This window comes from Catharus ustulatus, chromosome 11, assembly GCF_009819885.2.
Source record: "Catharus ustulatus isolate bCatUst1 chromosome 11, bCatUst1.pri.v2, whole genome shotgun sequence".
In the NCBI taxonomy this organism is placed as follows: Eukaryota; Metazoa; Chordata; class Aves; order Passeriformes; family Turdidae; genus Catharus; species Catharus ustulatus.
In genome coordinates, this window is record NC_046231.1 from 9,858,114 (window position 1) to 9,885,690 (window position 27,577).

Consider the following 27,577-nt stretch of genomic DNA (forward strand, 5'->3'; position numbering starts at 1 on the left):
CAGAGCCAAATTGTTTGATCCTATAAATGGTTAGAGCTCCACAGATGGAGGATATGAAATATGAAATGAGGCATTGTTGATTTTACAGCAGAGCATATGAACCACTTCCCCTGACCTAGTCCATTTAAAGTAAAATTAAAAGAAAAATAAACCCCAATTAGCATGTGAGCTCTACATTGCTAAATTGGCAATAACTCCACTGGACACCTGACTCAGGCAGAGTTTTCAGGACTTACCACCAAGAAGATCTCAGCCATGGTATTTTAATGGTGACTTCATGTGGATGGGTGAGAACCTGATTCTTCATCCCTGTTCAGGCTGAAAACCAGGAATAAACTACAGAGCTATAGATCAGTTGAGAAATTGATTGTTTGCAGGGAGGGAGGCTAAAGATGCTCAGTTATTCCAAAATTAGCAACTGCTAGTGTGGTATACAGCTCAGGCCAAACGACAAGTGAATGATGCTGCCCAGCACCTCCCCATCTATATCATACCTGCATCTAGCCCCTGGTGACTTTTATTTCCAGAATAAACTAGCAAATCCAGGACTTATAAATGAAAAAATATCTGAATAAAATAGCTTGGCAGGATATCTTTAACATTACCTAAAAATCAGAGGTTAATAAATAGTTAAATTTAGCTGTAGCTTCTCTTAAATAGTTTGAACATAAGTCAATATTTTCGTCTTTTGTTGTCTCAGGGTTTCTACAGGAGCAGAGAGAATTTCATCAATGATTTTTCTACACTTTATAGCATTATGCCTTTGTACTATTATCCATCTGTACCCTTATCTAACATGTTATCAACTGTATGAAAATAGCTAGCAGTCCCTTCAGCCCACAGCAAGTATCAATAGGAAGAATGACAGTGGCCAGTTTGCACACTTGAAATGGTTTATTTGTTGCAATCCTGTGCACAAGATGTTTATCAGTAAGCACCAGACAGCCATGCAGAAGAAGGAGCCTTAATTCTGTCTGAGACAGCCTCTTATTGCTATTGATAGTTAGCATCAGTGTCCAGTCTGAGAAATGGAAGTGCTGCAGGCAACTTCAGTCAAGACACCCTATTGATCTACTGCTTCCTCTGTGTCCCTGAAGCTAGAGAAGAAAAATAAAAAGGGGAGGAAAAGCTTGCTGTATAAGGGGCAATGCAGCAGGCTATGTCTTGCCATCATTCAAAGGGGTGTGTATGTGCATGGATATTCCTGATATTCAGTACCTTAGACAACTGTAAATCACACGCACAGCCATGATAAATATAAATGTCAATGTGTTGGAAATGTCCTTTATATAAGAGGTGTCACTAGAACTACATTTTTAGCATGAAACATTTTTTCTGCTTTTTATTTTTCATTGACTTATTGTGCTTCTGTTATATCCTGTCTAACACAATCAATCTAAAGCATAATATCTGAGAGTCCTATTCATAAATAATACATATTTGGGTCATTTTCATTTGTATCCTACAATGAAGATTTACAAGCCAGAAACAAAACAAGAAACAATGTGTGGAATGCTCTTATTCAGTGGATAAGAATATATTACTGTGATCAATTAATCTGCTTTTCTCTGCATTAGGTGGACATCTTTATGGTGCATCCATAAGGGTTTATAACTTGGGAGAGACAGAATCAGCTCTAAGGCTCTAACATAAAATGCCTGTACTCAGAAAAGAGAAACTTTTCCAAAGTTTTTTGCTTGGTTGAGGCTTTTTTTCCCCCATTGTTGTTGTTGTTCTTGTTTTCCAACGGGAAATCTCTTAATTTTGGCAAACTCAACCACAGCAACAACATACCCACCAACATAGTTACTCTGCCCTATATTCTACCTTTCATATTAAATGAAAGAAAAAATTGACTTCAATAACTCTGGGGATTTTCATAGTACTATTCATTCAAAGATAATCCCATTTTACTACAAACCACACAGTTAATTCTACAGGAGAAAAGACTGACACACAGAAAGGTCCCAGCTCAGTTTTTAGGGCCAAAAATTACGAGGCAAAATTAAGTAAAAAAGAAATAAATTCTGTGCATAGAAGACTCCACTTGGTACTAGTTTGCAGCACAGGAACTTGCAGCCCCTGGTGCAGTCACCAGGAGAGCTGGTGCTCTGGTCTTGGGCCGTGTCACAGGAGCAGCAGTAATGGCAATAATGATTATCAATTTTGCCTGCACAGAAAGGAGCAAAAGTGGTGAGTTAAAATCAGCCAGGGCTACTTTAGGAAGCAAAGTCAGAACATACAAGAACTTTGCAAGCAGTATAAACTGCTGGGGAGGAGTGGGGGGGAATGGTGGGAGTGGGGACAAGGCTGGCCACTGTCACAGTCCCCCTGCTTGCCCCAGAGATGCAGCCCAGGTTCTGCTCAGACTGGGCCTCAGAGTGAGTTATTGCATTAGTTTTTCAAATCTGGAAATTTGCTACAAGTGCATCTCAGATAAAAACTGAAATGAGTTTTGCAACTATGGCAAAAAAGCAATTTTACATTTCATAGACCCTTTAAAACCCTTTTCAATAGAAAATAAAAATAACAGTAAGGGGAAAAAAAGGCTACATTTCCATTCCCGTTTTTATAGTTTGACGTTGCAGATGTTTCTGGGTCAGAGGTGAACATGTCTTTAGGTGTCAAAAGATGCAATAACCTGAGTCAAAAATGGCCCAGTCCCCAGAACCATGACTGTGTGCCAGAATATCCCCACCTCAGAAGCTTGCTGGCAGCAATGTGCTCCAGGTGTCTTACACTATGCAGACCTGGTAGTCATTTTAATATTTTCCATGCTCATGTAAATGGACTTGATGTGTGTTCATCAAATGTGGGAAAATCCCACAGAATGGTGTGCCATCTGTTTATAGGTAAAAGGTCTGCTTTGCTGACAGTCCAGTTCAAAATCAGAACACAGAATGAAAGCAAGCACTCTTTTGTTTTGCTCTGGTTTGGTTTTATAAATCTGAGGCTTAATGTCATATTAAAAACCTAACAAAGTTCAAAGGTTCATTCTGTTTGGATAGCAGCACTGTCCTTCTCAGATGTGTGGATATTACCTGAGCTACACAGAGCTCTTAAATCTGCACCACGTGGCTACAACTTGCAGCCCAATGAAACCCTGAGCACACCCAGGAGTCAGCAGGACCTGGGGAGGTGCAAGGGCCACAGCTTGGGCAGCTGGGAGCCTGCTCTGGTGCCCTGAACCAGAAGCCCCTGTGAAACACCAGCTGACAGCATTTCAGCATGTGTGGCTGGCCTCAAGTGAGAAACTCAAACTGAAGCAAAAACAGAAAGGCTCATTGTGAAAAAGCATCACCTTATTTTATTTAACACCCAATAGTGCATTTGGTTTTTTGTTAGAATTTAAGCCAGGTTTAATTCAATTAATATGGTAGATGCCAATCAAAGTCTTCATCTTTAGTATTTTGGTCTGGTTTAAACAAGATTGTTGGACAAAAGGCAGTTATGTCTGAGCTATGACATTAAAGGAAGGCTGTGGTCACAGAGATTTTCAACATCAGTTGATAGACATGGACTGGTCATCAGAAGAGGAATTTGAGACCTTTCTTGTCCTTTTACACTCCATGTGGAACACGTGCTTGCACTTTTCTGCAGAGAACTGATAACCAGACCTGGGAAATTTATACCTGAATATGAGTCAGATGTCAGAAGATGATGTCTAAGTGTTTCAAAAGAGTATTTTCATTACATCTACCATGGAGTCAGTCCTGGGTGAAAGAAGAGTTAATGCAGCTGCCAGAGGAGAAAAACATCAGAGGAAAACAAACGGATAAAACTGATCAAATCCAGACATACTCAATCTAAAATCTCAAATGGGATTCAAGATATGCTGGAAGGATGCTACACCATCAAATGCTGTTAAACCATCCACTACAACCTGAGAAGACAAAACAAAATCACTGTAGAGAGATGCTCTGGATACCCAGATAGGAGCTACTGCATTCCACTGGCTTCACCCTGCCCCTAACAGCCCTAACAGATATTTTAACCTTTCCACCAGCATTGTACTGAGGTGTAGAAGTTGAGAAAGAGAGTTTGAAAGCGCCTGTGGTCAGTTAATTGGAAAACAAGCAGTTCCCCGCAGTATAATCTGGCCCATTTGCCAAAAGAGACAAGTTTTATATGTCCAATCAGAAAAGTGCAACTCCTCCAGTAATGTGGCTGAGAAATTTACTTTGAAAACTGAGGAATCTTATTTTCAAGGTCAAGCTGAGGTTTCCTGGGTTCAAACTAAAATACTTTGTAGGGCCAAAGAAATATTTGTTGGGTTCTAGGGAGCAGGGAGTAGATGTGTAATTTGAACATATTTCAAGTCATCCTGGGAGGTCTTTTTGTTTTTACATATTTGTGTCTCCTCAGACAACCTTTTTTTTTCCCCCCAAGAAACTGGAAGTGAAGAAAATTATGACTTTTTTTTTGCCACTACATTTCAGTTGGGCCGTTTCCTGCATTGAACCAGAGAACCTGCATTATTTGCACACTTTCTGGAATGTATTTCTTTCTAGTGCCTCCTATGAAAACATATAGACAAGTTATGTCCAAGGACTGCCATTCCTTGTGTTACACCAGAAGGATTTTCTGTACAAATAAATAATTTTCTTTATGTGACCTTTGACAGTGGGAGTGTTGGAGGGCCAGTGATAGGTGGGGCTTCACAGGCAGTCGTAAATTAAACAGCACATTTTATAAATGAGTTCTATAATGAGCAAGTGATTGGAAGACGTGCTACTGCACGTTGGAGATTAACATCCAAACACAAAAACTATCACCTAGCCCAAAAATGGCAGTAAAATGCTAAAAGAAATATTCAATATTATCAATCATATTAAATAAAAATAAAAAGAGAGAGAACTTCTTACAGCTGCCAAAGGAGAATTAATGTGTTGGTGTCAAAAAGACAAGAATGAGTGAAATAGAACTACAGTGATTGCCAGAATCGTACTTGCCTAGAGAGATAACATTGGACATTCAGTTTAACTAGGCAGGTGCCAAGAATCCTCTCGTGGATGTTATGGAGTGGCTTTCAAATATCAGAATGTACACTGACCCCCATCGTCTGGTACTTCCCGTGGTTTCAGAATTGCTCATTAAGCCAGGGAAACCTCCAGTGAGGTGTGATGACCTGAAAACAGACGGGAGCTAAAGAATCAATGTTTTAAGTAAAACAGCAATTATAAAAAGATCTACAGCTCCTTCCATGTAATCAGGTAAATTAGCAGGAGTGGCATAAAGCACCTAAATTGGAGAAAGAGTGGAGAAAGGGGGAGTGGGGGGAAAAGAAGGTCCCTTGGGAGATATCTGATAGGATGCTTAGTCTGTGTAGAGGGCAAAAGGTTAAGTGAAAATGAGATGAAGGAATGATCAGATATAGTCAGATCAGAGACAGTTAAATAAAGGAAAGTGCTAACCTAAGATAAATGTGAAGAAATGCCCTTGTGCTGAGTGTGTTGGTGAGGCTGCTCCTCAGCAGCTCAGGAGCAGGAGGGGAGGAATTGCCAGTTCCCAACCCACACCAGGCCTAGCTGAAGCACTTCCAGCAGAGAAACAGAAGGAACAGGCTAAAGATTCCTGTCTGCTGCTCCAATGGTGTGAAAGGACATTAAGGGGCTTCTAACTACATCTACGCTTTCTGCAGGTCCCTTTTCACTGCTGGTGTGATACAAGTTATCCTTAGTGATAAGAAAGGCCTGTCCATATGTGGCTTTGGGCAGCGAGAAAGATGTTATACAAAGAATATTGAAACAAAAATACTGAGAATTACTTGAAAGCTGCAAACTTTGTTGGTTGGCTAATGCTTTCCTGGGTCAAACAGCTGGCACTAAGAGGGATTTCCATTACAACAAAACAAAATCTGCTTGAAAGAGGTGCATAATATAGCAAACAAATACTTGAAATATATTCTACATGAAACTTCATCAACTATTTTGGTAAATAATTCTCAGCATACTCAGCAAAAAGGACCTGAGATAATATTTTGCACCAGGAAGCTCAATAAATATCTGTAGTGACCAAGTCTGGAAATGACCACAAGCGTTTTATTCAAAAGCTTTTGGTGGTTTACAGCCTTAGATTTCTAAATGTCAGGAGGAAAAATTCAAACTTTTAGATCCATAATTTAGAGCTCAGTCCTTTTTTGTTTGTTTGTTTGTTTGTTTGTTTCCTCAGGAGCTTAATTAACATCTACAAATAGACCTGGGAATTGGGAAGTTGGAGCTTGATCTCAGCTGCTAGCTGCTAATGCCTGGGGATACCCAAACAGGATTCCTGAACACAAACTTCTGCACTTCCACAATATCGTGCTACAACCTTTTGAGGTGAGAGAAACTGTGTGCTCTCCACAAAGAGTTTGTCTAATCCCAGCAGTCCCTAAATCCAGACGGAGTGTGCTGAGGAATGCTGCTGGTGCAGCCCGGCTCGCAGGTGGAGATGGAGATTGAGCTGAGGGTGGGACCCGAGATAAGGGGCCGTGAAGTGCCAGCCCTTGGGATAACAAAAGCGTGGAGATGGGGATGCCAGCCGGGTGAATGGACACTGAGAGACACAGCAGGAGCCGGGAATCTCCATCCTTTGCTTAACAAAGGAGACGGGTGTCCCCTGCGAGGTGATGGGCACGGAGAGCGGCGGGGGCCGGAGCGGGACCTGCCTTGGGGAGAAGGGAGGGGATGAGGGGTGTGAAAGTCCGGGCTCCAGCTCGGGCTGCTCCTGTGCCACTGCGCCGGGAATAAGGGATTTCATGGAACGAGACAGCTGAGACTGCCATGGCAAAGCCGGGGTGGAGCGGGTGAGGAAGCCTGGAGGGAATGCGGGGAGAGACCTCGGTGCCAGCAGTGCCAGCCTCTGTCCTTGGCACTGGCACTGCCAGGGGGGCTCTGGGTGTGCCAGCCTCTGTCCTCGGCACTGGCACTGCCAGGGGGGCTCTGGGTGTGCCAGCCTCTGTCCTTGGCACTGGCACTGCCAGGGGGGCTCTGGGTGTGCCAGCCTCTGTCCTTGGCACTGGCACTGGCACTGCCAGGGGGCTCTGGGTGTGTCAGCCTCTGTCCTTGGCACTGGCACTGCCAGGGGGCTCTGGTGTGCCAGCCTCTGTCCTTGGCACTGGCACTGGCACTGCCAGGGGGGCTCTGAGCGCTCACACGGAGAAGTTTCCTCGGCACTTCTCTTATCTTTCAGACTAACATAGACCCCATACGTATTTGTCAGCTCTAAGCGACAATGGAAGTCTGAGTCTGTAAATGAGGAGTTTCAAATGAAAGAGGTGGTTGAGGCTTTTTGACCCTATTCAGTCAAGGTCAGGGTTCCTCTGAGTTATACCCATTTCCTTGTCTAACATTTTAGACACCTCCCAAGTGTCCATCGGCAGAGTTTATAAATAGCATTACACAACGAAGAAGAAAGCAAGCTGCTCACAGCTCCTCCTTTTCCCATGTGTTAGAGAGCTCCAGAGGAAGAGACAAAAATTGTTTGGGTCCCAGTTGTGTGCCTATGGGAAAGGAGTGCTGAAAAGAGGCCATCCTAAAACAGGGAGGGAAGAGCACAAATCACCTTTATGAGCCAGCAAATGATGGATGGCTAAATGCCAATTTAGAGCAATGCATAAAATGGGGTTTGCATTGCTGCGATTATTAAAGGTTACTTTACTTTTAATTTTTTGTGGTAGTGTCCTTTCTTCTTCCTTAGAGAAACCCTTGATTTTCACTTGCTACATACTTAGATGTGCCTGTCATACCCACAAGGTGATTTCAGTTCTCCATGCCAGGAACCCTCTCTGCTGATCAAAACACAGCTGCACAGGCTCACTGGATCTATTCATGGGTGCCACACGACTGGGGTACATCTGTCTATACCTGTGAAAATAGATGTAATTAATATAACAGATATAATACATGCATGCAAATCCAGATGCTAAAAATGACTTACAGTAAGAGGAGGTTTTCATTTGCCAAACCGTATCAAAGCATCTGAATCATTTAAGCAATATACAATCTACTCTTGGACTACTGCTGCTGCAATGACATCAGCACCCTCTTAGTCTATTTTTTTTACCATTGAGCTTGTTTTTTTAGTGAAAGATCCTAAGGAACACAATTTAAAAACATTATTTAATTAGTTTTTTCCAGGCTGTCACCTCTCTGTGGCATTTAAAAACTCCATCACTTCCCACAAGTTGATTGGACATAGGATGTCAGGTCATAAGACTGCATGAATTGCTATTCATTGGACACTGATCTTATGATTGGAACAATGAAGGAGAATTTCTCTATCCATTTGATATAAAATTCCTTCAGTGTAAGCAAGGAAACTGAATATTTTCTTATAGATACCCTTTTTGTTCATTACAGAAATGTTCATCAACTCCTTTAGTAACAAATAACAGGCAGTTTCTTCAGAATGCTTTATTAATAGATTTTGTATTACAATTTTACCTTCTTCATTTTGACATTTATTTCTCCTTTAATGAGTCAAAATGCCTAGCCAAGAGCTCTTGGCTTTAAGTATGTTCTTAACATCAGCATATTAACTGCCACATTCAGGCTAATATGCTTAACTTATCTCTTTGAGATCTTTGTGGAAAAAGAACCAAACACCCCAATTTTAAAAAATTGATGTAAATGGAAACTTCGACTTTAGTGGCAGTGGAAGACAATAACACTGCTTCATCATCATCTGAACAGTCAGTATTATGGTTTTACTGCCAAATATCCCAAATATCTGTGATAAGTGCCTCTTCTTGTAATAAAAGATACTGAACAAAAAGCAGTTTAACTGAAATTTTGAAGTCTTGATTTGCAACAGTCCATTCTGAACCCTTCATTTTATTTCCTTTTGTATTGTGCAGGCAAACAATAGTTGTAGCTTTCGTCATGAGCTCAAGCAGTACATTTTAGCAGACTGAGCTTAAACACATGCAGATGGGTGTAACATCAATTTTTTAAAGGATATTATAAATCCGTCTGTAAGCAAATTAATGTAAGAACAAAAGAGCATTTTTAATAATCATGGGTAATTCTGAGCAAAGTTGCAATGGTTCCTCCCAGAAATCTAGATTAAGCAATTGCAGGTTTTGATTATTTTTTAATTCTGTCTCTTAAATCACATCAGTACGAGTCCCATTATCAATGCAAGACAAAAACAACTGCAATAGATTTTCTGATAAATAAATACCCTGATTTCGTGTGCTAGCAGAAGGGTCCAAACACAGGCTCATTGATGACACATTGGCCATTTCTACCTTTCTCAGTGACACAGGTGTGCCTTGCTGGCTCACAGGTACCTGTCTGAGGAACTCAATGCAACCCTGAAGACTGGGTCCATCAAAGTGTTTCTTGATTCAAGATGTCTTTTAGTGGTTATGGTATTTCTGACTTTTATCTGGTGAAAGCAGGAGATAGCATTAGCTTGCTTCCCTGTTTGCCTGTATGAGGAAGTAAGAGAAAAAAAATAAATTGGTTTTAAGAGCAAGTGAAATAATTCCATCTGCTTGCCTGATTTGACATTTTCAACCCAATTTCTCAGTTTCTCTCATGAATGACCCAGCTCCTCCCAGGAATATGCACTGCTTAAATGTGGCCATATGCTACAATACTAACAATTACAAATAATTACTCTAATGGGGCGAATGAGTAACGCCAATTAGTTGATGTGATGATGTTTCCATGACAAACTCCAGCTTTATGGAATTGTTCATTTTTAAGTCTAACAGCTTTCTGATATGCTTTGTCAGGCAATAGTGTGACTTGACCACCTCAATTCATAAATCTGTCATGATAGATTCATAAAGTCATGGACTGCCCTCCTACTTAAACCAAAATTTCAACCAACACCTAATGCAGAACTAAGTTTAGGCTTAACTGTAAAGACATAGTCATAATAAAGCAGATTTCCTGATGAATACTTATTAAATAATTTCATTGCCTATTTCCTGAGGAAATCTTAAAATAGAAATGTTGGTGTGCACATGTACTTTGTTATGCATTGTCAAATAAAACTCTGATTCAGGACAGCACTTCAGCCTGTTGTTAACCTCATTAACCTCAGACATCAAATACAATGGACTTGGAGATATGTCAAAACTTAAATTTAACTATCATTCAGAATAGAAATGTTTTACTTAATTGAGGATTAAACTGAAGGTGCGCTCTTAATCCACAGAGGACAGAGCTTCTTGCTGAAGTAATATGCACATGACATTGTGTGCAAGGGACTAAAATATTTGGTGTCATAATGCAACTATTGGAATTAAATATCTGTAATTCTAATTCTTAATGCTGTCAGACCAGACACTTTGTTTTTTAAATTTTGTGTTTTATTTTCTTTCTTTCTGCAACAGGACTGCAGAGAGAAAGGAATTCAAGAATCATGCAGCAGACCAGTAGTAGCAGAACAAGTCTGCTGACAAAAAATCCATAGGCCCACTGAGACAACAGGCACCAACAAGTTTGTGATGATTCACATACATCTGTACCATATTCTGTCAGGAGGCATGGATGGTTTTCATCCACTGTGGTATAAAGACACATCAGTATTAACTCTGGGCTTACCCCACAGTTTGCTGCCGCACTTTTCACTCTGCAGTTGACCTGTGATGACTCTTTGCTCACAGAGAGAGGAAGTCAGAACCAGTAATGATCCAGAAGTCTTCCAGACCTCCTGCAGGGGCAATGCTTCCACAGCCAAAGATTTTCAGAGGAGAAAGATCAGTGCTTAGTTAAGTTAGGGATTTAACACAGGAAAATGTCTGAGGAAGTCACAAGCCAAAAGCATGGCCAGTTTTTGTAAAACTCCCAAGCAGACACAAACACCAAGTGACCAGAGTTCTGTACTGGACATTAACTTAGCAAGTTGCTTCTCCATGCACATTTACTGCTTCTTGAGCCCATGAGCATTGTCTGGAGGAGCAGCCTCCCCAGGCTGTGGTGTCCTGGCCAGACTGGAAGGTCTGGCAGTACCAAGGTGATCCCTGCTGTAAGTTGTCCCTGCTGCCTGGTGCCCCTGCAACAGGCACCTCAGGGCAGCTGCTCAAGCTCACAACTGTCCCACTTGCTCAGAGAGGTTCTTCACTCATGTCTGAGAGCAGTGATATCACTGCCAGAGTATGTCAGTCACTGACATCTTGGAAACAGAGGAGGAAAGGAGGCTGGAAATACCAAAGTTAAATAAAACCAATATGAATATTCTTACCACCTTCTGACAAAAGGCTACAGGCATTTGGAAACAAAGAGTGCTGTGCAGCTTCACTGATTTGGTAGCTCAGTGCATTATGTCAGTATAAATGGTGTCTTGGAGTATTAAAAAAAGGCATCAGACCGGTAACTTCTAGTTAAGTATTAATAGTTAGGTCAGAGAATAGAGTCCTATAGGTATTTCAGCAAGTCAAAATTTTACCCAGTTAACACACAATGTATAAAATATGGGGCTTTTAAGTTGTGGGATTTTCTGTTTTGTTTTCAGACTCAAATTTTCAAATATTTGACAAGTTCCTAAACCCGCTTGTAAAAATCCCCAAGTCACAAGCCAGTCGGATAAAAATCTGTTCATAGTAAAAAGGGAAGGGGGAAGGGTAGGGAAGGAAAGGTTTGTTGATAAGTTTGCTGCACTATTAAAACATTTAACCACAGCTTGGAGCTCAAATCAGCATTCATGTGAAGTTCCTATTTATTAGAGTATGTGAAAAGTATTCACCAAAATAATGTCTTGTTTTTGAAAGAGATGCACCCCAGTAATTATGGTGGAAGACTAGTCCCATTTCTTGGGAATATGGAGAAGTGAGTGGTAAATACTGTAGGGAACTGTGCTCTGGCCCATTTAAAGAACACATTCTGTTCAAAATAAGCATTACTGTAAGAGTAGAGAATGGATGAGGGAGAAATCACAGAGGCGTTTATCCCGCTGAAGCTAGGCCCACATGGACTTGTCTAAATCTATATAAAGAAAAAGGCCTGCAAGAGGCTCTGAAAGTGATGGGAACCCATGCTTCAAACACATGTCTTGAAAGAATGTCAGAAATCTCGTTCCCCTTTTGGCTGCGGTTGCAGATGCTTTCTCTGGACTGCGGGCTCACCAGTTTCACTTGTCTGGAGCACTCAAAAATACATTTTCCCCTGGAAGACACTCTGCATATGCTTACAATAAACATTAACCAAATCAAATGACTTTCACTTCGGGATAAATACTTTCAAGTAAGTCTGTTAGCGACACTCCTAGTAAATTGCTAATAATTAGTTCTTCCAATCTACTTGGGTTGTACTAACGAACACAATCACTCCTAGCAGATTTATACTCAGGATAAATCCTGCCTCCTTCTATATGCCTGTGGAAGGCCCAAGGTAAAATGGATATATTCTGCTGCAGGAGCACCTGAGAGCCCTTCAGGTCAGGTGGGTGATCCTGCTGGTTTTGTGTGCCTCTGAGCCTGCTGGCTGGGCAGGAGCCAGGAGAAGCTGCCTGCTCACTGTGGACATCTGCCCCGAGGCTGGGGCTGCAGCAGGGCAAAGTCTGCAGCTTTCTGGCCACAAAATATGTGAGTTACAAAACATGGAAACTCTCAGCTCTGCAAAGCCGATGAAACCACATTTTCCTATAACTGTGGCTTCCCCTTTTTGCAGGCTACCCGCTCGTAATGGCCTGTTATAAATTACACAGTGGTATCTCTAGAGATGGGAAATTCTTCTTTTATGCCTGTGAACATAACCCAACATGAAGTGGTCCTCTAAAGGGACATTTCAGGGTCTTACTGGAAGGACAACAGTCACACCAAAACCTCTCAGCACCCTTCTGCTAAGCCAAAATACAGAAGTATGAATTAGAATTATGTCTATATCATAATTAAAATAACTCCAAAACTGTTACCTTCAGCAATTTGGTTACTGGAAAATCCCTAGATACAGCTGAGCAAAGCTCTCAGTGATTTGCTCCAACAAGTCCCAAATCGTACTGAAATGCAATCCAATTGTTATTAGAAATTATCTGCTCTATTTTTGTGTAATTTTCTTAACAGCTCTGAATACCTAAAGAAGTATTGCAGCAGACCATAAGACCCAGCTCTGGCTGAGAATTCTGCATGCATTGCATAAAATGTATGATTCTACAACTCATTAAGTCTAATTTATGGCATATGTAATTAAGCACCTTTGAATTGAACCTAGGTCTCTAGAGATAATAACACTTAGAACTTATATAGGGCTTTTCATCTTCAAAGTGCTTTACAAACATTAACTAATTAACAACATAATAAGACATAAAAGGCGAAAGTAGTTACCCATAGTGCTGCATAGCCTCTGTATAATTCAGATTTTGATGTTTTTCAATGCAAGACCCAGTCTGGGTGCACAGAGAGGATTCACCAGTGGTCCCCTTCACAGTCAGCAAATGACATTGTGCACATAATATCTCTGAATTCCCACAGTCCATCCCTTCTCTGCTATTTATTGCTGAGTCAGAAGAAACAGCTCCCAAATGTGAAGTAAGGTATGGAAAATGACAGTTCACAGCAGTTTGAGGCTGTTTGAGTTTTCAGGGCTTTGGAGGCTGAGTAATGGGGTGTAATGTAGAAAGGGGCTCCTGCACAAATTTCTGGCATCACCTAAGTCCACATGCTTCCCAAAGGAAATCTAATAATTACACAAAGTCTCTAATATTGGCTAAAAGACTGGGGAGAAGGCCTCACTTCAGTTCAAATACATTTTCCTGTAAACTCTACAATTTTTTTTTCTTCATTTCTGCTTTTCTGAAAAGCCTGAACAATCTACCCAGCATGTTTGTTAGTTTTTGGGGTTTTTTTAACACTTGGTGTAATTTACACAGGGTGTCTTGAGACAGTGTATCTTGAGACAGGCTTATTACAGGAATGAAAGTTTTCTTGGCCATAGCAATGTTGCAGATGTCATATCAGGTTACTTGAATCCTCCCTGAACACTCCTAATGCAGAAAGATGATGGATAAAATAAAAGGGGAGCAATTAATCCTGATAGTTTTAGTGACCATCCTTCAGACATCAGCCTGTGACAGCGATCGTTGTCCTGAGCTCAGAATGCTGCCCATTGTCTGTGCCCACGCTGTGATTGAGCATCACCTGTTCAGCAGCAGGATAATGCCTGTGGTGGCAGCATCTCCTGTCCCTGCCTCTGTCCCCGTGGGGATTCTACAGTGCCTCAAAAACTGGGAGTTTGAGTACCAATGGAAAAGCACGGCAAGCACAAAAGGCAGAGCAATGCACGTGTACCTGCCTAACTCTGCACAGCCAAAATATCTCAGACACAAACACAGATGACACAGCAGCAGCAGTGCAGGTGGAGCCCCATCAGAAATTAAACAGAATGAGACATACCATGGAGCAGAAAATAACATGCCTGTGGAACCAGCAGGCTTTTGTGCTCCCCCTCAGACACAGAGTCCAGAACAAATCCTGAAAGGCAACAATCTCACAGCAGCAATGCCTACAAGAGATCCTACAACAAACATAGGGTCTAATCAAATGCATTACGATTTTTAAATGCAAATGTAGAATAGAACTGTCAAAATGTTTTATCCTTAAATTGTGAATGCTAACTTTCCCATACTTATTATATAGCAGTACATTTTAATTTGCCTGGAGCAGAGTTGAATAAAGCAAGCATCACAAACACAATCAAATGGATATTTGAAAGAACAGCTCTTCACAATAGCTGTGCGTCTGAGCAAAGCGTCAAATGTTGATCAATTGATTACCAAAATCAAAGAATACATTTCCCAAATGAGCTTCTGCACAGCACTCAATAGCACCAGAGAAAAACAGCATAAAGTTCTGCAGAACAGCAGTTTTCTCTGAAATATTTACAAGTACAACTTTCTGCTGCTTTCCTGGTTTATAACTTAGATCTGCACAGATCTAGAATGAGGAATAAAACATTTCTGATAAATCAATTATTTAATTCAGTTTTAGTGTGGCAAATTCAGTTAAATAAAGACAGAAAACAATTTTGAAATTATCCACAGGTGCACTTCAAATCTTATAGCAAACCACATTCTCACCAATACAATTGCTCAAATGATTTTTTAAATCTTTTAATAAATAAAATAATGTCAAAAATATAAAAATAAGCATAACTACTACTGTTCTGTCCATTTCCCATCTCCAATGAGCCGGTTTCTGCTGTGCCATGCTGCTGTGCTTGTATTTTTTGCCTTTCTTCTGTCAGTCATCTTTGCGGAACAACTGTCCACCAAATGCACATGGTTTTAGCTCATTGGCTTTAACCTGAAAAATGGGATGAAAAAACGAAAAGTGACTTTCAATCTGAAATAAACCTATTATTTGCTTGAGCTTTCTTAAATATTACCCTCCTTCTAAAGGCAGGTTTTCTTGTACCACCTCTTGCAGTAGCTTCATCTGTTATACTGTGCTATCCTCACAGTGATAAAACCTGAGCTGAGGTGAAAATTCCTCAATAGGCTCCCTCTGTAGAGCAAAATTCAGAGTTGTTCATGAGCAGCTAAGTTCCCAGCACCATTGTCTTTACTCCCTTATCTCTGGAGGAGGCATTTGTCCTGAAGAACATAATGGGCTTTTCACCCTGTCATGTGGCTGCTGTCCTAGTCTGGAAGTTTATAAGGGAAAAGCCTGAAGGATCAAACCCATTCTTTTAAGTTGAATGAAAATTTTGCTCAACAACAACTTAAAACATCAATTGAAAAGCCTCAACCTTCAGAGTTTCTGACATTTGATACTGAGGTTCTGACTCTCCTAGGATGCAGACTTTATAGCACTGAGTCTTTCCCATGAGCTGCTGCTTTACTAAGGAGAAAAATTCCACCCACCCACATCACATTACACTCTCAGTAATTCCTAGAGTAACAGAGATTACACTGATCTGCAGGATTTTTCTGTTTTCTAAACAAATACCTTTCTGGAGCAAGCCTCTATGCTGAAATCCTCTTGGGTAAACAGAGAGCACTCCAGGACTTACTGCATCTCAAGCAAGTGAACAAATATTTAGCCTTATGACGCTTAGGTGGTTGACTCTATCTGTTCCTTTCTTTCATCTTCCACCTGGAAAAGAAGCATGGCTGGAGGAAGCTGACAGGAAAAGGAAAAAAAAAATGAGAAGAGGACAGAAAAGGTGGCTGGCCAATGTTAATAGAGAAACCAGAAATGTGGGAGATCAACAAGTTATAGGGAAGGGATATTTTGTCTCTCCTTATACTTTTGCAGATCATTTCAACAGAGCTTTGTTTCACTTTAACAAAACGGGATTTTGCTCCTATTGGTGTGTGCAGTGAGGTTAGGAGGACTTTCAAGGATCACAAAGACAACACAGAAACTTCCCATCATTCTGTATGTCCTCAGGGTGCCACGAGAGAGGCCCCAGTTTCTGTCTTTCACTGCTATTTTCTATGTTCCCAGACTCCTAACCAGGAATGCTCACTCTCACAGTAGCAGGGAGAATAATATTCTATTCTACTCTGTCCTTGTTTGCCAGTTAATGAAAGATTTTGTGAGGTAGAAACCAGATTTTTTTTTTCTTCCAATGCTGTAATTCCCATGATGCACATGGACTTTTTGATCCTCCACCTCTGCATCATGTCATCCTTCAGTATCTCAGTCAGCTCCTGAGCTCAGGAGGAAACAGCAGCATTCTGCCTCTCATGTAGGCCTGCTAATCACATGAATACCCTTAGCCTTACAACAGGTGATTGAATGATGTCATTAATCCCATCTTAATTCTAAAGAACTGAGGCACACAGTAATTGCTTGGACAGGAGGCTGGGCACCAAACTCAGATTTCTTGTTAAACTCTTCCAATGTTCATTTATTTTCTGATAATTCAATTTTTTTTCTTTTTGCTCTAAAGTATTTGCAGAGCAGGTACAAAAGGTATCAGATAAAAAAACCCAAAAAAACGAAAAAAAACCCAAAAACCCAAAGAACCCCAACCAAACAAGTAAATGAAAGCAATTAAATGAAAGTATTTAAATAGCTAATGGTTTTTCTTCTTCCATATGACTTTCTTTACAAGAAGGCAAGATGAGGTCCCTCCTGTGCTAGCAGATAGCTGCAGCTCTGCAGAGTTACTGAAGTGCTCCTATTGATCAGACAAGATGGAACATGTTACTGAGGCAATTGGTCAGGCTAGAGCAGTGATGGCAGCACATGGCACGTTATGGATGGCTGAAGCAGTCAGGACATCTATCTTTCTGTCTATCTACCTGTTTTCCAAGATGTCTATCATCATTGAACTTCCCTACCGAGGAACAAGGGCAGCACTTAATCATCAATAGATAAATACTGTTTATGCCATTAATTGGGCACTGGGTCAGATTTCCTTGGTTGTACCTTTGCTGCTCTGGTTTTTTTTTTTTTTAGCCTCACAGTTGTGAGACAGTAGCATTTTCTCACAGCCTGTATGTGTTGTTTTGGGACTCGTGTCAGCAGCAACAGCACAGCTCTGTGTGTCTGCCAGGGCTCATTCAATGGAGCTCCTTTCCAGAAAAAGAAAATAGCCAACAGATGAGGGTTACAAAATTTCAAACCCAGTGCCTTTTGATAATATCTGGTGCATGGTTTGGAAGCAGCAGCAGTGTGAGAAGCCTCTGCACCTGCCCCGCTCAGCCACAAGTGTCTGAATAGCAGAGGGAGTTTCCCAAGTTATACCTGCTGCAAACCCACAGCTTCCCTGCCTGCATTCTCTCTATAGTTAGTATTCAGCAAAGCCACTGCAACAGTGCAGGGCTGTGTGCTTGCTGGCATTTTTCTTGTTCAAAGCTTTTGAGAACACTTTACTAAGGCATATAATGCTGCCTTGAAATTGGCTTCTAAACCACATTTTGAGAAGATGAAACACAGGCTCTTGGCTGGGTGTTTTTGGCCTGTGCCATGGCTTGCTTGAGGCAGAAAAGCACCCATCTCCCCCTTCCAAATCCCTCAGCTCAAGTCTCATCAGTCTGGCTCTGATCATGAGATTCCTCTCTAATCTAAGTTTTTCTCTCTTTTTTTTTTTTTTTTTTTTCCTTCTTTTTCTCCTTAATTTTTACATCACTAATTACAAGCTCTGGTACATAGATTCCCCCCTTTAAGATTTAGGCTCTTACATGGTTTTAAACTCCAAGGAGAATTCATTTATCATTACAGAATCTTGCATTAAAGACCATCTTCCTGGGGTAACATTGGGAGTAATCATTGTGCCCTCTTGGTTTTATCTGAAGTATTCCAGAAGGAGAGTTAGTTAGTTTAAATTAGGCAATGGAGTTTTTGCCTTGACATTTGGGAGGTCAAACTTTGCCTGTGACTGTCAACCTCTCAGAAGAGGAGATGGCATTTGGAGTAATCCAAAACTCCTGCAGAGTTACATTACTGTGGCAGCCAGACGAGTAAATCTAGGCTGAAGATCTATTGGTTCAATTACTGCTTGGGGTCAGGACATGCCATAAATTATTAGATATGCAAATGGAAAACTCTGACTGTTGATGAAAGAAAGATGGATGGGTTTCTTAAATACTCATAATTAGTGCAAAGACTAACTGTATAAACTGATATATAGCTATTTGCTTGTGAGAGACTTCTGTTACCTGTATGTAGGTAAAAATAATTTTGTTTATGTGCATGTCATATTTTAAAAATAAACCTAGAAATAATTTGGAGGTGTGTTTAGAACTTCTTCTGCAATGCCCTTTGATTTTTGGAAGCAGTTTCAGAACAGTTCAGAAGATGGTGAGTCTCATTCTGTTCTCACTTACATGGGGTAAATCTGCAGCACTGCCCTGTGTTCTGTGAGCACACACTGACACTGTGTTTGGGAGGAGAACCCTTTCCTTTGCCTGTGGAGGAAGGGTGTGCAAAGGATGCCAGAGACCTGCTCAGGTTTGTCCATCTGCTGGAGATAGACAATAATAATGAGCTGGCACACGATACCTTGACCTCATCACAACATGAACTCTGTGGTGTTTCAAGAGATTTTTGTGCAGAGGAAAATAAAATGCAATTAAAATATTACTCTACCACACCTGTTCTTGCTGTCGCTTAAATACATTATTTATACTCTTGTTTCTCAGTGTGATTAAAGTTGGAAGAACTTACTCCTACTTTAGTCACGTAGGAAGTCTGCTACATCTATAAAAACCTGTTGAATTTCTCTTGCGGATTCTCTCTTTTGGGAGAGGAGTTTTTACTACATGTTAGACAAAATGATTATGAGAGTGAGAATAACGTGAGCTGTTCAACGCCACCTGCTGCTGCAAGGGGAAATATATTCCCACAGGCACCTTGGCTGAGCAGGAACAGATGCAGAACCACTGGAAAGCTTGTTCTGCTCTATAGCAAGTTTGAGAAATACATCACAAGGCATGAGGGAATGCACTTTCCCAAAAGTGAGGCTGACTTTCCCAAGCAGTCTGTGCAAGCCCAGGGAGTTTCTAAAGGATATACAGCATCACTCCCTGGCTTGTAACTTCCAAATAATTTTCATTTCTGTCACTATGGATAGAATGTTTTTCAAAACTACTACAGACTTTCTGAAAGCTCCTATTCACTGCTTAAATAGAAATCTCTTGGCCTCAGCTCTTACTGTCATTATCATTATTTTAATTTTAATTATTGGGGTTTGAAAACTAGAGAGTAAATTAAAAGTTACTCAAGTATTCTTCACGTAGAGATCAGAAATTAGCTCCTAATATGCAGTTTACATTACAGAAAAAACATTAGGAAATACATTTCAGCTATTTGTAATATAGCAGTTATATATATACCAGTTTGAGACAGAAATATTCTTTGTTTATAGAACCAGCAGAAGAAATAGAAGGTAAGAACATGCAGTTTACCTTTTGTACCTTTGAGAGAGTGAAAGCCAGTGATTTTTGTGGGTAAGAGTGATGTTTTGAGTGGTGGTTGAACTGAGATGATCTCATTCCAGCACGACACCAGCGTAATTTGGGAACAACCCTTGGAGCCAATGAAACAGAGAGAATCATAAAAATGAGAGTAAACAATCAGTTTTTAAATGTGTTCCAATAAAATTCCGACAATAATTTTAAGTTTGTAAGAAGGCTGCAAGAAACAGCTCAATTCATAATTCATAATTCCTGTGTAGAAAGGAAAAAAGCATAACTTTTAAAGTGTCTAAAGGATGTTTCATTTAAAATGTTATTATTAAAAATGTTGCTTTTTAATATTAATTTTAATCTTATTAGTTCTGCTCTGAATCAATCATGAAAGTATCAAAGTTCAACCAATATTCCATTAACCAGACAAGGTACTCAAAAATGGATGAAATTTAAGAAAAATACCTGAAATAAAGAAGAAAAATAAGAAAAGCACAAGCAATAACAAATATCATACCTTAGTTTATATTTTTAAAAAATCCTACATGCCTATGACATATTTTATGTAAAAGGAATGAAGGAAAAATCCACCTTGGTGAAGTGAAGGACTGAATAAATTCCACTTTTTGTGTAACTTCTAAACAAGTGTAAATTCTCCTTATTGCTCTCCAAGTCTTTGGTGTTCTAATGAGCCTGATCACTTGGTACAGGTTTGGGTCTGTTTCTGTGGGCTGACAGTTTTAGGGAAGAATAATGCTGATTTTACAGAAACATTGCTTTAAACTTACAAGAAAGAAAGATGCTGTAGAAGTTTAGCAGCATATTTCTATTCTTTACTGATCTTTACTTCTATACCCTCATTTCCCTTTTTTGACACTTTAATAAACTTCAGTTAGGTTTGCTATATATAACTGCAATTTTGCAACAATAAAAAAGCATATTTTTCAGTAGCTATAATTATCTGTGGAAGAAAAAGTTCCCTACTAAACCTTCTGGACATGCATAAAAATGTAGTTTATTGATTAGCTGGTAAATATTTTTAAATTTTATCATGGTTTTATTTTATGAAATGGCACAATGAGCCCATTCAACCAACTTTAGTCTCATTCATGCACAGAGATGTTTTTTAGGTGGTACTCAGAAAGGGAGTTCTTTACAGCTAACTCAAATACATTTTACTGTCTGGTCCCCTCCCCTCAGTTTGCTTATAGCCAATGACAAGCTAATTATAATATATTGGATGTGCTATCTCTTCTTTTATTGCTTTCTTCTTTACTGCCTTACCAGCACCTTTGTAGTTAAAGCAATTTTTACAGCTTTAGAGAATGGAAGCAAATTCATATTTCTAGACCTTCATCCAGAAGTATCTATGTTTTCAGCAGCTGAAATTTCATTAAAATTTACAAAAGACCTCTGAATTCACTGATTTATTGTTGCATTAGGTAAAACTAGCCAGAGTGTATAAAATACTGTGTTACTCCACTTGTTGTCTGATCTAACATGTTATCAGTGATTGCAAGTACATTTTATAACCCCAGCTGCTGAATCGAAAAAAAGGTGATACAAGCATCAATCTCCAGGATAAAATCAGAGCTCTTTCTACCACGCTTTGACCTTACTGATGCCTTTGGATAGTCTTACTTGTCTAAGTCCTTGCAACAATTACCAGGGGACGGTTGGAAAATGCAGCTGTAATGGTGCAGATTGAAATTGTTAACAGCGTCAAAGGCTCCACACGGACCCCAGAGGGTTCCAAGCACAGGAAAAATTTGAGGAAACTCTTGATGCCACTGGAGGAAAAAAATGGAACAGGGCTGTAGACACGAGGCACAGATCTTATTTGTACTCTTTATTGTCTGCATCCCTGTACTCCACAGTGTCATTAACAAATGCAAAAAGCTATAAATAAAAAACTTAGACCTCAAGATACAGTTAACTCCAGCTCTAGCTGCCAAATCTTATTTATAGCACGAGGAGTTCATTACAGGTCACAAAAATGTTAATTTCTGTCATAATACAAGTAATAGTCTAAGAATGAAAAAGCTTCCTTTGGGATGAAATGGTTTCTTCCAACAGGAGTGCTAATTTGAAATAACCATCTCTGTTTGTAGACTACAGAACAGGCAAAGAAAGGGTAAATGTGCCTTATCAATCTATGCCATGGTTCTAAATATAATAATATTCAAATTAAAATACTAAATCACATCAATTTTTCCAAATGCAAAGTACTGTAGGTAAATAAGAATTAATGATGAACAGAAAATATTATTTTGAGCAGTTTGAGTTGTAGCTGCTTATTATTGACATTAAATACATTTTGAATCAGTATTTTTAAAATGTTAAATCCTCATGATCTGAAAATGAATAAAAAAGTCCACATTATGAACAAACTTAAGTGCTTTCCCCAAGCAAAGAGTCACCAATCATTTCAGTGATTCTGAAGTACATGGGATAAGTATTAAGACAAACATTATGTGAAGGATGGAGTTAATTATACTGCATATAATCAGGCACTAGTCACTCCAAAAGTTGTAATTTATTTTCCCCTTATTTGCATTTAACTTCAAAGGTATTTCAGGAAATGTAAAATAACATGATTTGAACAGTTACAAAGATGATACACATTTAACTTCAAAACTCTGTTTCAAACTCTTAAAAATAAATTACATACAATTTCAGGAAATAACACACCATTCTCATGCAACCTCTAATTGTTGCCTCAAAAATAGTAAGCTCATTTTTGAAGGGGAAATATCACAATTTAGGGCAACAGTATTCATCTGGCAGGTCTTATAGACATACAAGAAAACAGTTGGATAATTTGCATCAATATGCTAATCTAAATTCATAGCAGAGACTATTTGGTCAAAATGGTCACATGACTGTAACTTCATATGGAAAATTAGCAGACTGGTTTGAATTAATAGCCAACCCCTACTGTAGAGCAGAACGTCTCTTCAGTAAAATGGGGAGGGCTGCAGCCTTCTACAGCTTGCATTTATCATCACAACTTTGTTCCTTTCTATTTTCTTTTTCTTTTTTTTTTTTTTAATTATGGGGGGGAACTTCTTTCGAGTTTGAGTCCTTAGGACAGGTTTACAATCCCTGTGTATATGAACATATCTCAAATTCCAGCATCTAGGTCAGTATTGTGCTTTCTAAATACTTAACAAACATCTTTTTGTATCCCGTCATGTCAGATTTAATTGTCCATGGTGAAAGGAAATGCTAATCAGAATTCAAGAGAAGTACTCTAAGACATGTATCTTTCCAACCTGGGAAAGGAATGATTCTGGGAAAGGAAAAAAGCAAGTTTTCATCTTATTAAAAACACCAAAACAAATTAAATGATTGAAAATTTTCGTATGGCTTTTAACTATTGTATGGCTTTTATGCAACAGCTCTATAAGGCTGAGGTGCACTGAGGCACACTGAGGGAAAAGCTCACTTCACACCCAGCCCAGGAGGATGGCATTTGAGAAGTATTAAACCATGCACTGCTTTTCCAAAGTTATTTTAGTATCTTTGAAGAAGATCTCTTTTTTATTCTCTGTTCCATGGTTTCCCCAAATATTCCTAATGTCTGTTCACTCTCTGTAGTTGCCCACCACAGCAGTCAGCAGCTCCTGTTGGCTGAGAGAAACACAGACTTGCTGTGCACTGCCTTTTGCTTCTTCTTCCCAGCAGCGGCATGGCCAGAGTAACCCCAGTTGTGGTAGTTTGCCACTCTGAAGAATAACAAAGATCCAGAGGAACAGCTGAGAAGGTGCCTGCAGCTACCAAGACCAATTTGGGGTAACTTACACTGGGACAAACCACATCAGTCACAGCCCTCAGCTCTTCCCAAGCTGGTGTCTTCCTTGGGGCTGCTTCCTTCTGGGAACCATTAGTGACAATTACTCCAAGTCCCAGTGGAGTGTAAGCACCTCTGTAAGCCACCCAGGAAGCTCTGGGCCCACTGAAGCCAACAGAAGCTTCCCAGAAGTTTTCAAAGATGCTCTGATGTCCCCAGAGGGAGCAGCTCTTTGGATGTTTCTCAGGTCCACACTTGATCTGCAACACACATCCTTTGCAACCAAGATCTCTCTTATTTTGTTTTTGTGTGGCCCTATCTAAACGATGCTAATGCAATTCCAGCTGATTATTATTTACTAGAATTATCTGTCATATGAAAAGTTTAAGTTTCTTTTCATAGCTGATAAAAGCTCTCATCTGAAAATAGAGATTTTCTGCACAAAACACACTAGGATCTTTGAAAAGTTGTATAAAAGTGTAAATGCAATCTACAAAAATTCTGGCAGATTTTGTTTAGAGCAGTCTTGCAAGCAGCAGGCTCGTGGCACTGCATTTGCAGCAGTGCTGCTTTGCACAGCTGGGTAGGGACAAACAGGAAGGCAAGGTCCTCGCCTGGCAGAGCTGACAACTTCAATCATGGTGACAGTCTAACACACAGTGACAGCAGTGGCATTCAGAGGGTAGGAAGGGCAGCAGCAAACCAAGATCAGGGGAAAAGTGATTTGCTAGAGCACTGTTTTGAAGAGACCCAGATGAGCACACTGTTGCAATACCTTAAGGTTGGTTTGTTTGCTTTTTAATTTCAGAAGTATCAAATTCAGGTGTGACTGCCCAGTTATCAGCAAGCTGATGCAAAGAACAAGAATTTTGGTTTGGAATGGAAAACAACAGAGCAGGAGGACAGGAAGAGCATCTGGTAGGAAAAGCATGGGGAGGAAGTACCTAGAACAGCAGTGTTTTCTCCCAGGCTTGGTTACATCTGTAAAATATCAAAGCATCCTAAATAAAAGTGCTGCTGGGCAAGTGCTTGGGAGTGACAGGGATGGGCAGGAATGGCAGCAGTACAAGTGCATACCTATCTTAATGAAGTCTCACACCATGTTTGTAACAGCCCTTTAGAGAAATCACAGCACACCATTCATAGAAAGCCAGTTTGGCACAGCCTCTCCTTGTGTAGGAAACCGCTCCTACGATCTCCTGCAGGTATAGGAGTGAAATTATCTGCTGCAGTAAATTCACAAGTTTAGCATTCCTTGCTACTGTGACCAAAGGTTAATGTTTTGCTGCTTGACTGAATCAAAATCACCAGTTGCCTATTACATATTTTTGTGGTCTTGCTCACACGTTTGACTTCAGCAGACTTTGAGTAGTCTAATTCCCTGAGTGGTAAATGAAAGCCATGTATGTAAGAGATTAAGTTTTGTTACTGCAGAACAAAGCAATTCCACAAATGGTTTTCTCTTGTAGCTGATTGGGTCGCTGAGGGTAGCTCCAGGCAGCACAGGCAGCTTCTGGCTGCAAACATGCTGGGTGACCATCAGCCTGGTGAAAACACGGAGAAGGAGGGACTGCAGCAGTCTGGAACAAATACCTGGCTTCAGGGCTACAGCTTCTTTTGGCACAGATGGCTGTGTGCAGCAGATATCACAACATGTGGTGCTGTGCAATAGCCATCCCTGACACAGATGAACACAGAACAAGACCTTCAGGGAGAAGAGGAAGGGTTTGGAATACCATCTCATTTCAATCCACTTCCAAAAACTACAGAAAATGAATACTATTTCTGAAAAAAATTTCTAATCCAGATGCTCAATAACATCCCACTAAACTTTGCTTCATTTTAAATACTCCAAAAGAATTAAATGGAGGCCTCTTTTCAAAAATGAGAGTAAAAACCTGAAATTCTTATAATTGATAGTCTAGGCCATGCTCCTAGTCAGAGTAACTAATTGGATAATTCATCCGTAGCACTGACCTGAACAATGTTACTCTCTTGGAAGTTCACCTTTCTGTCAAGTTGGCAGTGAGTGAATTTGAATCATTTGGAACTGTCCTTGCAAAGTTGTGCCTGAGCAGGGTCATGGAAAGCAGCTGTGTGGGGCATGGGGTGGAAGTGTTAACCAGAGATGTTCCATTTGAGAGCACAGGCCTGCCAGCTTCTCACTGAACTAAAATTTACTATGCAAATGCCAAAACGAAAAGAGATAAGGTTCTTTACTGAAAATATGGTGACACTGCATTAGTTTCAGCAGACAAAAATGGGAGTCACTGAGGATGAGGAGGTGCTCTGCAAGTGCCAGAAAGCAAGCCTGAAAGGTAGAGGGAGCAGGCTATTTCTCTTTGTTATCGAGTGAAATGACTCCACAAATATGACAATAAATCACTGCAGGAATCAATCTGAGTGGAGGCAACTGCTCCATGCTGATAATGCATCAATCAATATTTAATGTTTACACTTTAATTAATCTGCACGTAGGAAGCATTCTTTCAGTGACAAAAAAGTGATGAGAAATAAAACACCTTTTATATCAAACAGCAGCGAATGGCTGCCTATCTGTGAGGCTTTGATTGGGCCCTCAATTGATCACTGCAGCCTCCTTCGATTGCACCAGTGTGCAATGTCACATTTGGGTATAAAGCAAACACCATCTCTTTGAGGGAAGGAGGGGGAGCTTCTGAATCTGCTTTGGAGCGATTACAACTTAATCAGAACAAAGAAAGACTGATAGGAAGGTGAGTTCTCTGGAAAGTCTGGGCAGAAGCAATTAAACAAAAAGATTTTCAACATCTGCATCAATGACACCTATCTGAACAGATTTTTACCATGTATTACAATTATTGATAACTGCTAAGGCTTTGCACAGAAAAACAATTCAGATGTTGACTGGTAAAACTGCCTTCCCTTATCAGAGCTCCCAGTGGAGACTGAGAATTGGCCATTTTGTCACTGTTCTGAATGTCAGGGAAGCACCAGGTGTGAGAGGACCCAGGAGAAGTCACAGTTCCTGCCTCAGAGTGTTTTTCCTCACTGCTCTGGTTAACTCTTGTAAACTCTGGTTCCTTCTTTTTAAAGGGCCTGATTCATTGTTCATTGATGTCAACTGAATGACTTCTATTGACTTCGGCAGGCATTGCATTAGTCCATAGATGAATGGTATTGAAAGGCACAGTGATGAAAGACAAATGAAAAGACAGTGATACTAGACCAGTAGTGTTCAATTAGTCCTCAAAAAAAAAAAAAAAAAAAGGAATACTACAGCAGTATATTCTCCACGCATAACTAAAGCTTTCCTATGGTTATGTCTAAAACAATTGTTTGAAATGTACAGGTTTTTCACATAATAAATGCAATAGTAGCTATTAAAAATACAGAGAGATTAGCATTCTGGAACTTAGCTCAATTAAAAATAGTAGAGATCTGAATCCAGATACAAAATTGTCTTACAGAGGGTAGAACCCAGGGAAATTTTATGCTATTTTGTGTGTCAAATTTGTGTTATTTTGCAAAAACCATCATAAAGTTAGGATTAGGCAAGGGACCTATGCAAATGTCATCATCTTAAGCTTTTAAGTAGACCTGCCACTGATTAAAAACAATTGTAATTTTGATTTGTTTTCACTGAAGAACTTTTGTTGTTTTCCTAGTAAACAAATAGGAGGATTGAACTTAGGATCCAGTCAAAGTACGTTGCCAAAATGCCTGCCCAGATTTGGGACTTCCTGTTTTTGGGTGCTCTGACTGCTGGCTAAGCCAATGCTTGAACAAAAGCAGAAATGATATTATGGTATAAAGTAATATTCTAGAAGGAATTTGAAAATATTAGTCCTCAGTCCTGCAAGTTTTTATTTCACTACTACTGGACAATCTTTTTCTGTGGTTCACAGAATTTTTCTGTCGATTCCAAAACTCTGGGGCACTCAGAAACACACTCTGGCATTTTGGAATATCATGAGCAGCAAAGTATTCCAAGCACAAATGACATCAGAAGAC

General features: G+C 40.0%; 2 long non-coding RNA genes across 5 annotated transcripts in view; both read right to left on the reverse strand.

Moving 5' to 3' along the window:
* Positions 1–875: 875 nt before the first annotated feature.
* Positions 876–14,920, reverse strand: LOC117001616. 2 transcript variants are annotated; one of them, XR_004419085.1, is made up of 3 exons: positions 9,275–10,516; positions 7,730–7,847; positions 876–2,170 (listed from the first exon to the last, which is right to left on the reverse strand). It is a non-coding gene; the product is annotated as an uncharacterized LOC117001616 (long non-coding RNA). The 2 variants fall into 2 exon arrangements; XR_004419084.1 differs by lacking the exon at positions 876–2,170 and adding an exon at positions 10,542–14,920 and having other exon boundaries at positions 7,006–7,847; positions 9,275–9,415.
* A 106-nt stretch (positions 14,921–15,026) lies between these two features.
* The window catches only part of LOC117001612, a 114,603-nt gene continuing 102,052 nt past the window's right edge, over positions 15,027–27,577 (reverse strand). For 2 of the 3 annotated variants that reach the window (XR_004419080.1, XR_004419081.1), the window contains exons 5-7: positions 19,792–19,912; positions 15,881–16,054; positions 15,027–15,235 (exon numbers count right to left, since the gene is read on the reverse strand). This is a non-coding gene — a long non-coding RNA (uncharacterized LOC117001612). Of the gene's footprint in view, positions 15,236–15,880; positions 16,055–19,791; positions 19,913–21,432; positions 21,582–27,577 lie in introns of all 3 variants that reach the window. The other variant, XR_004419079.1, reaches the window with a different exon arrangement.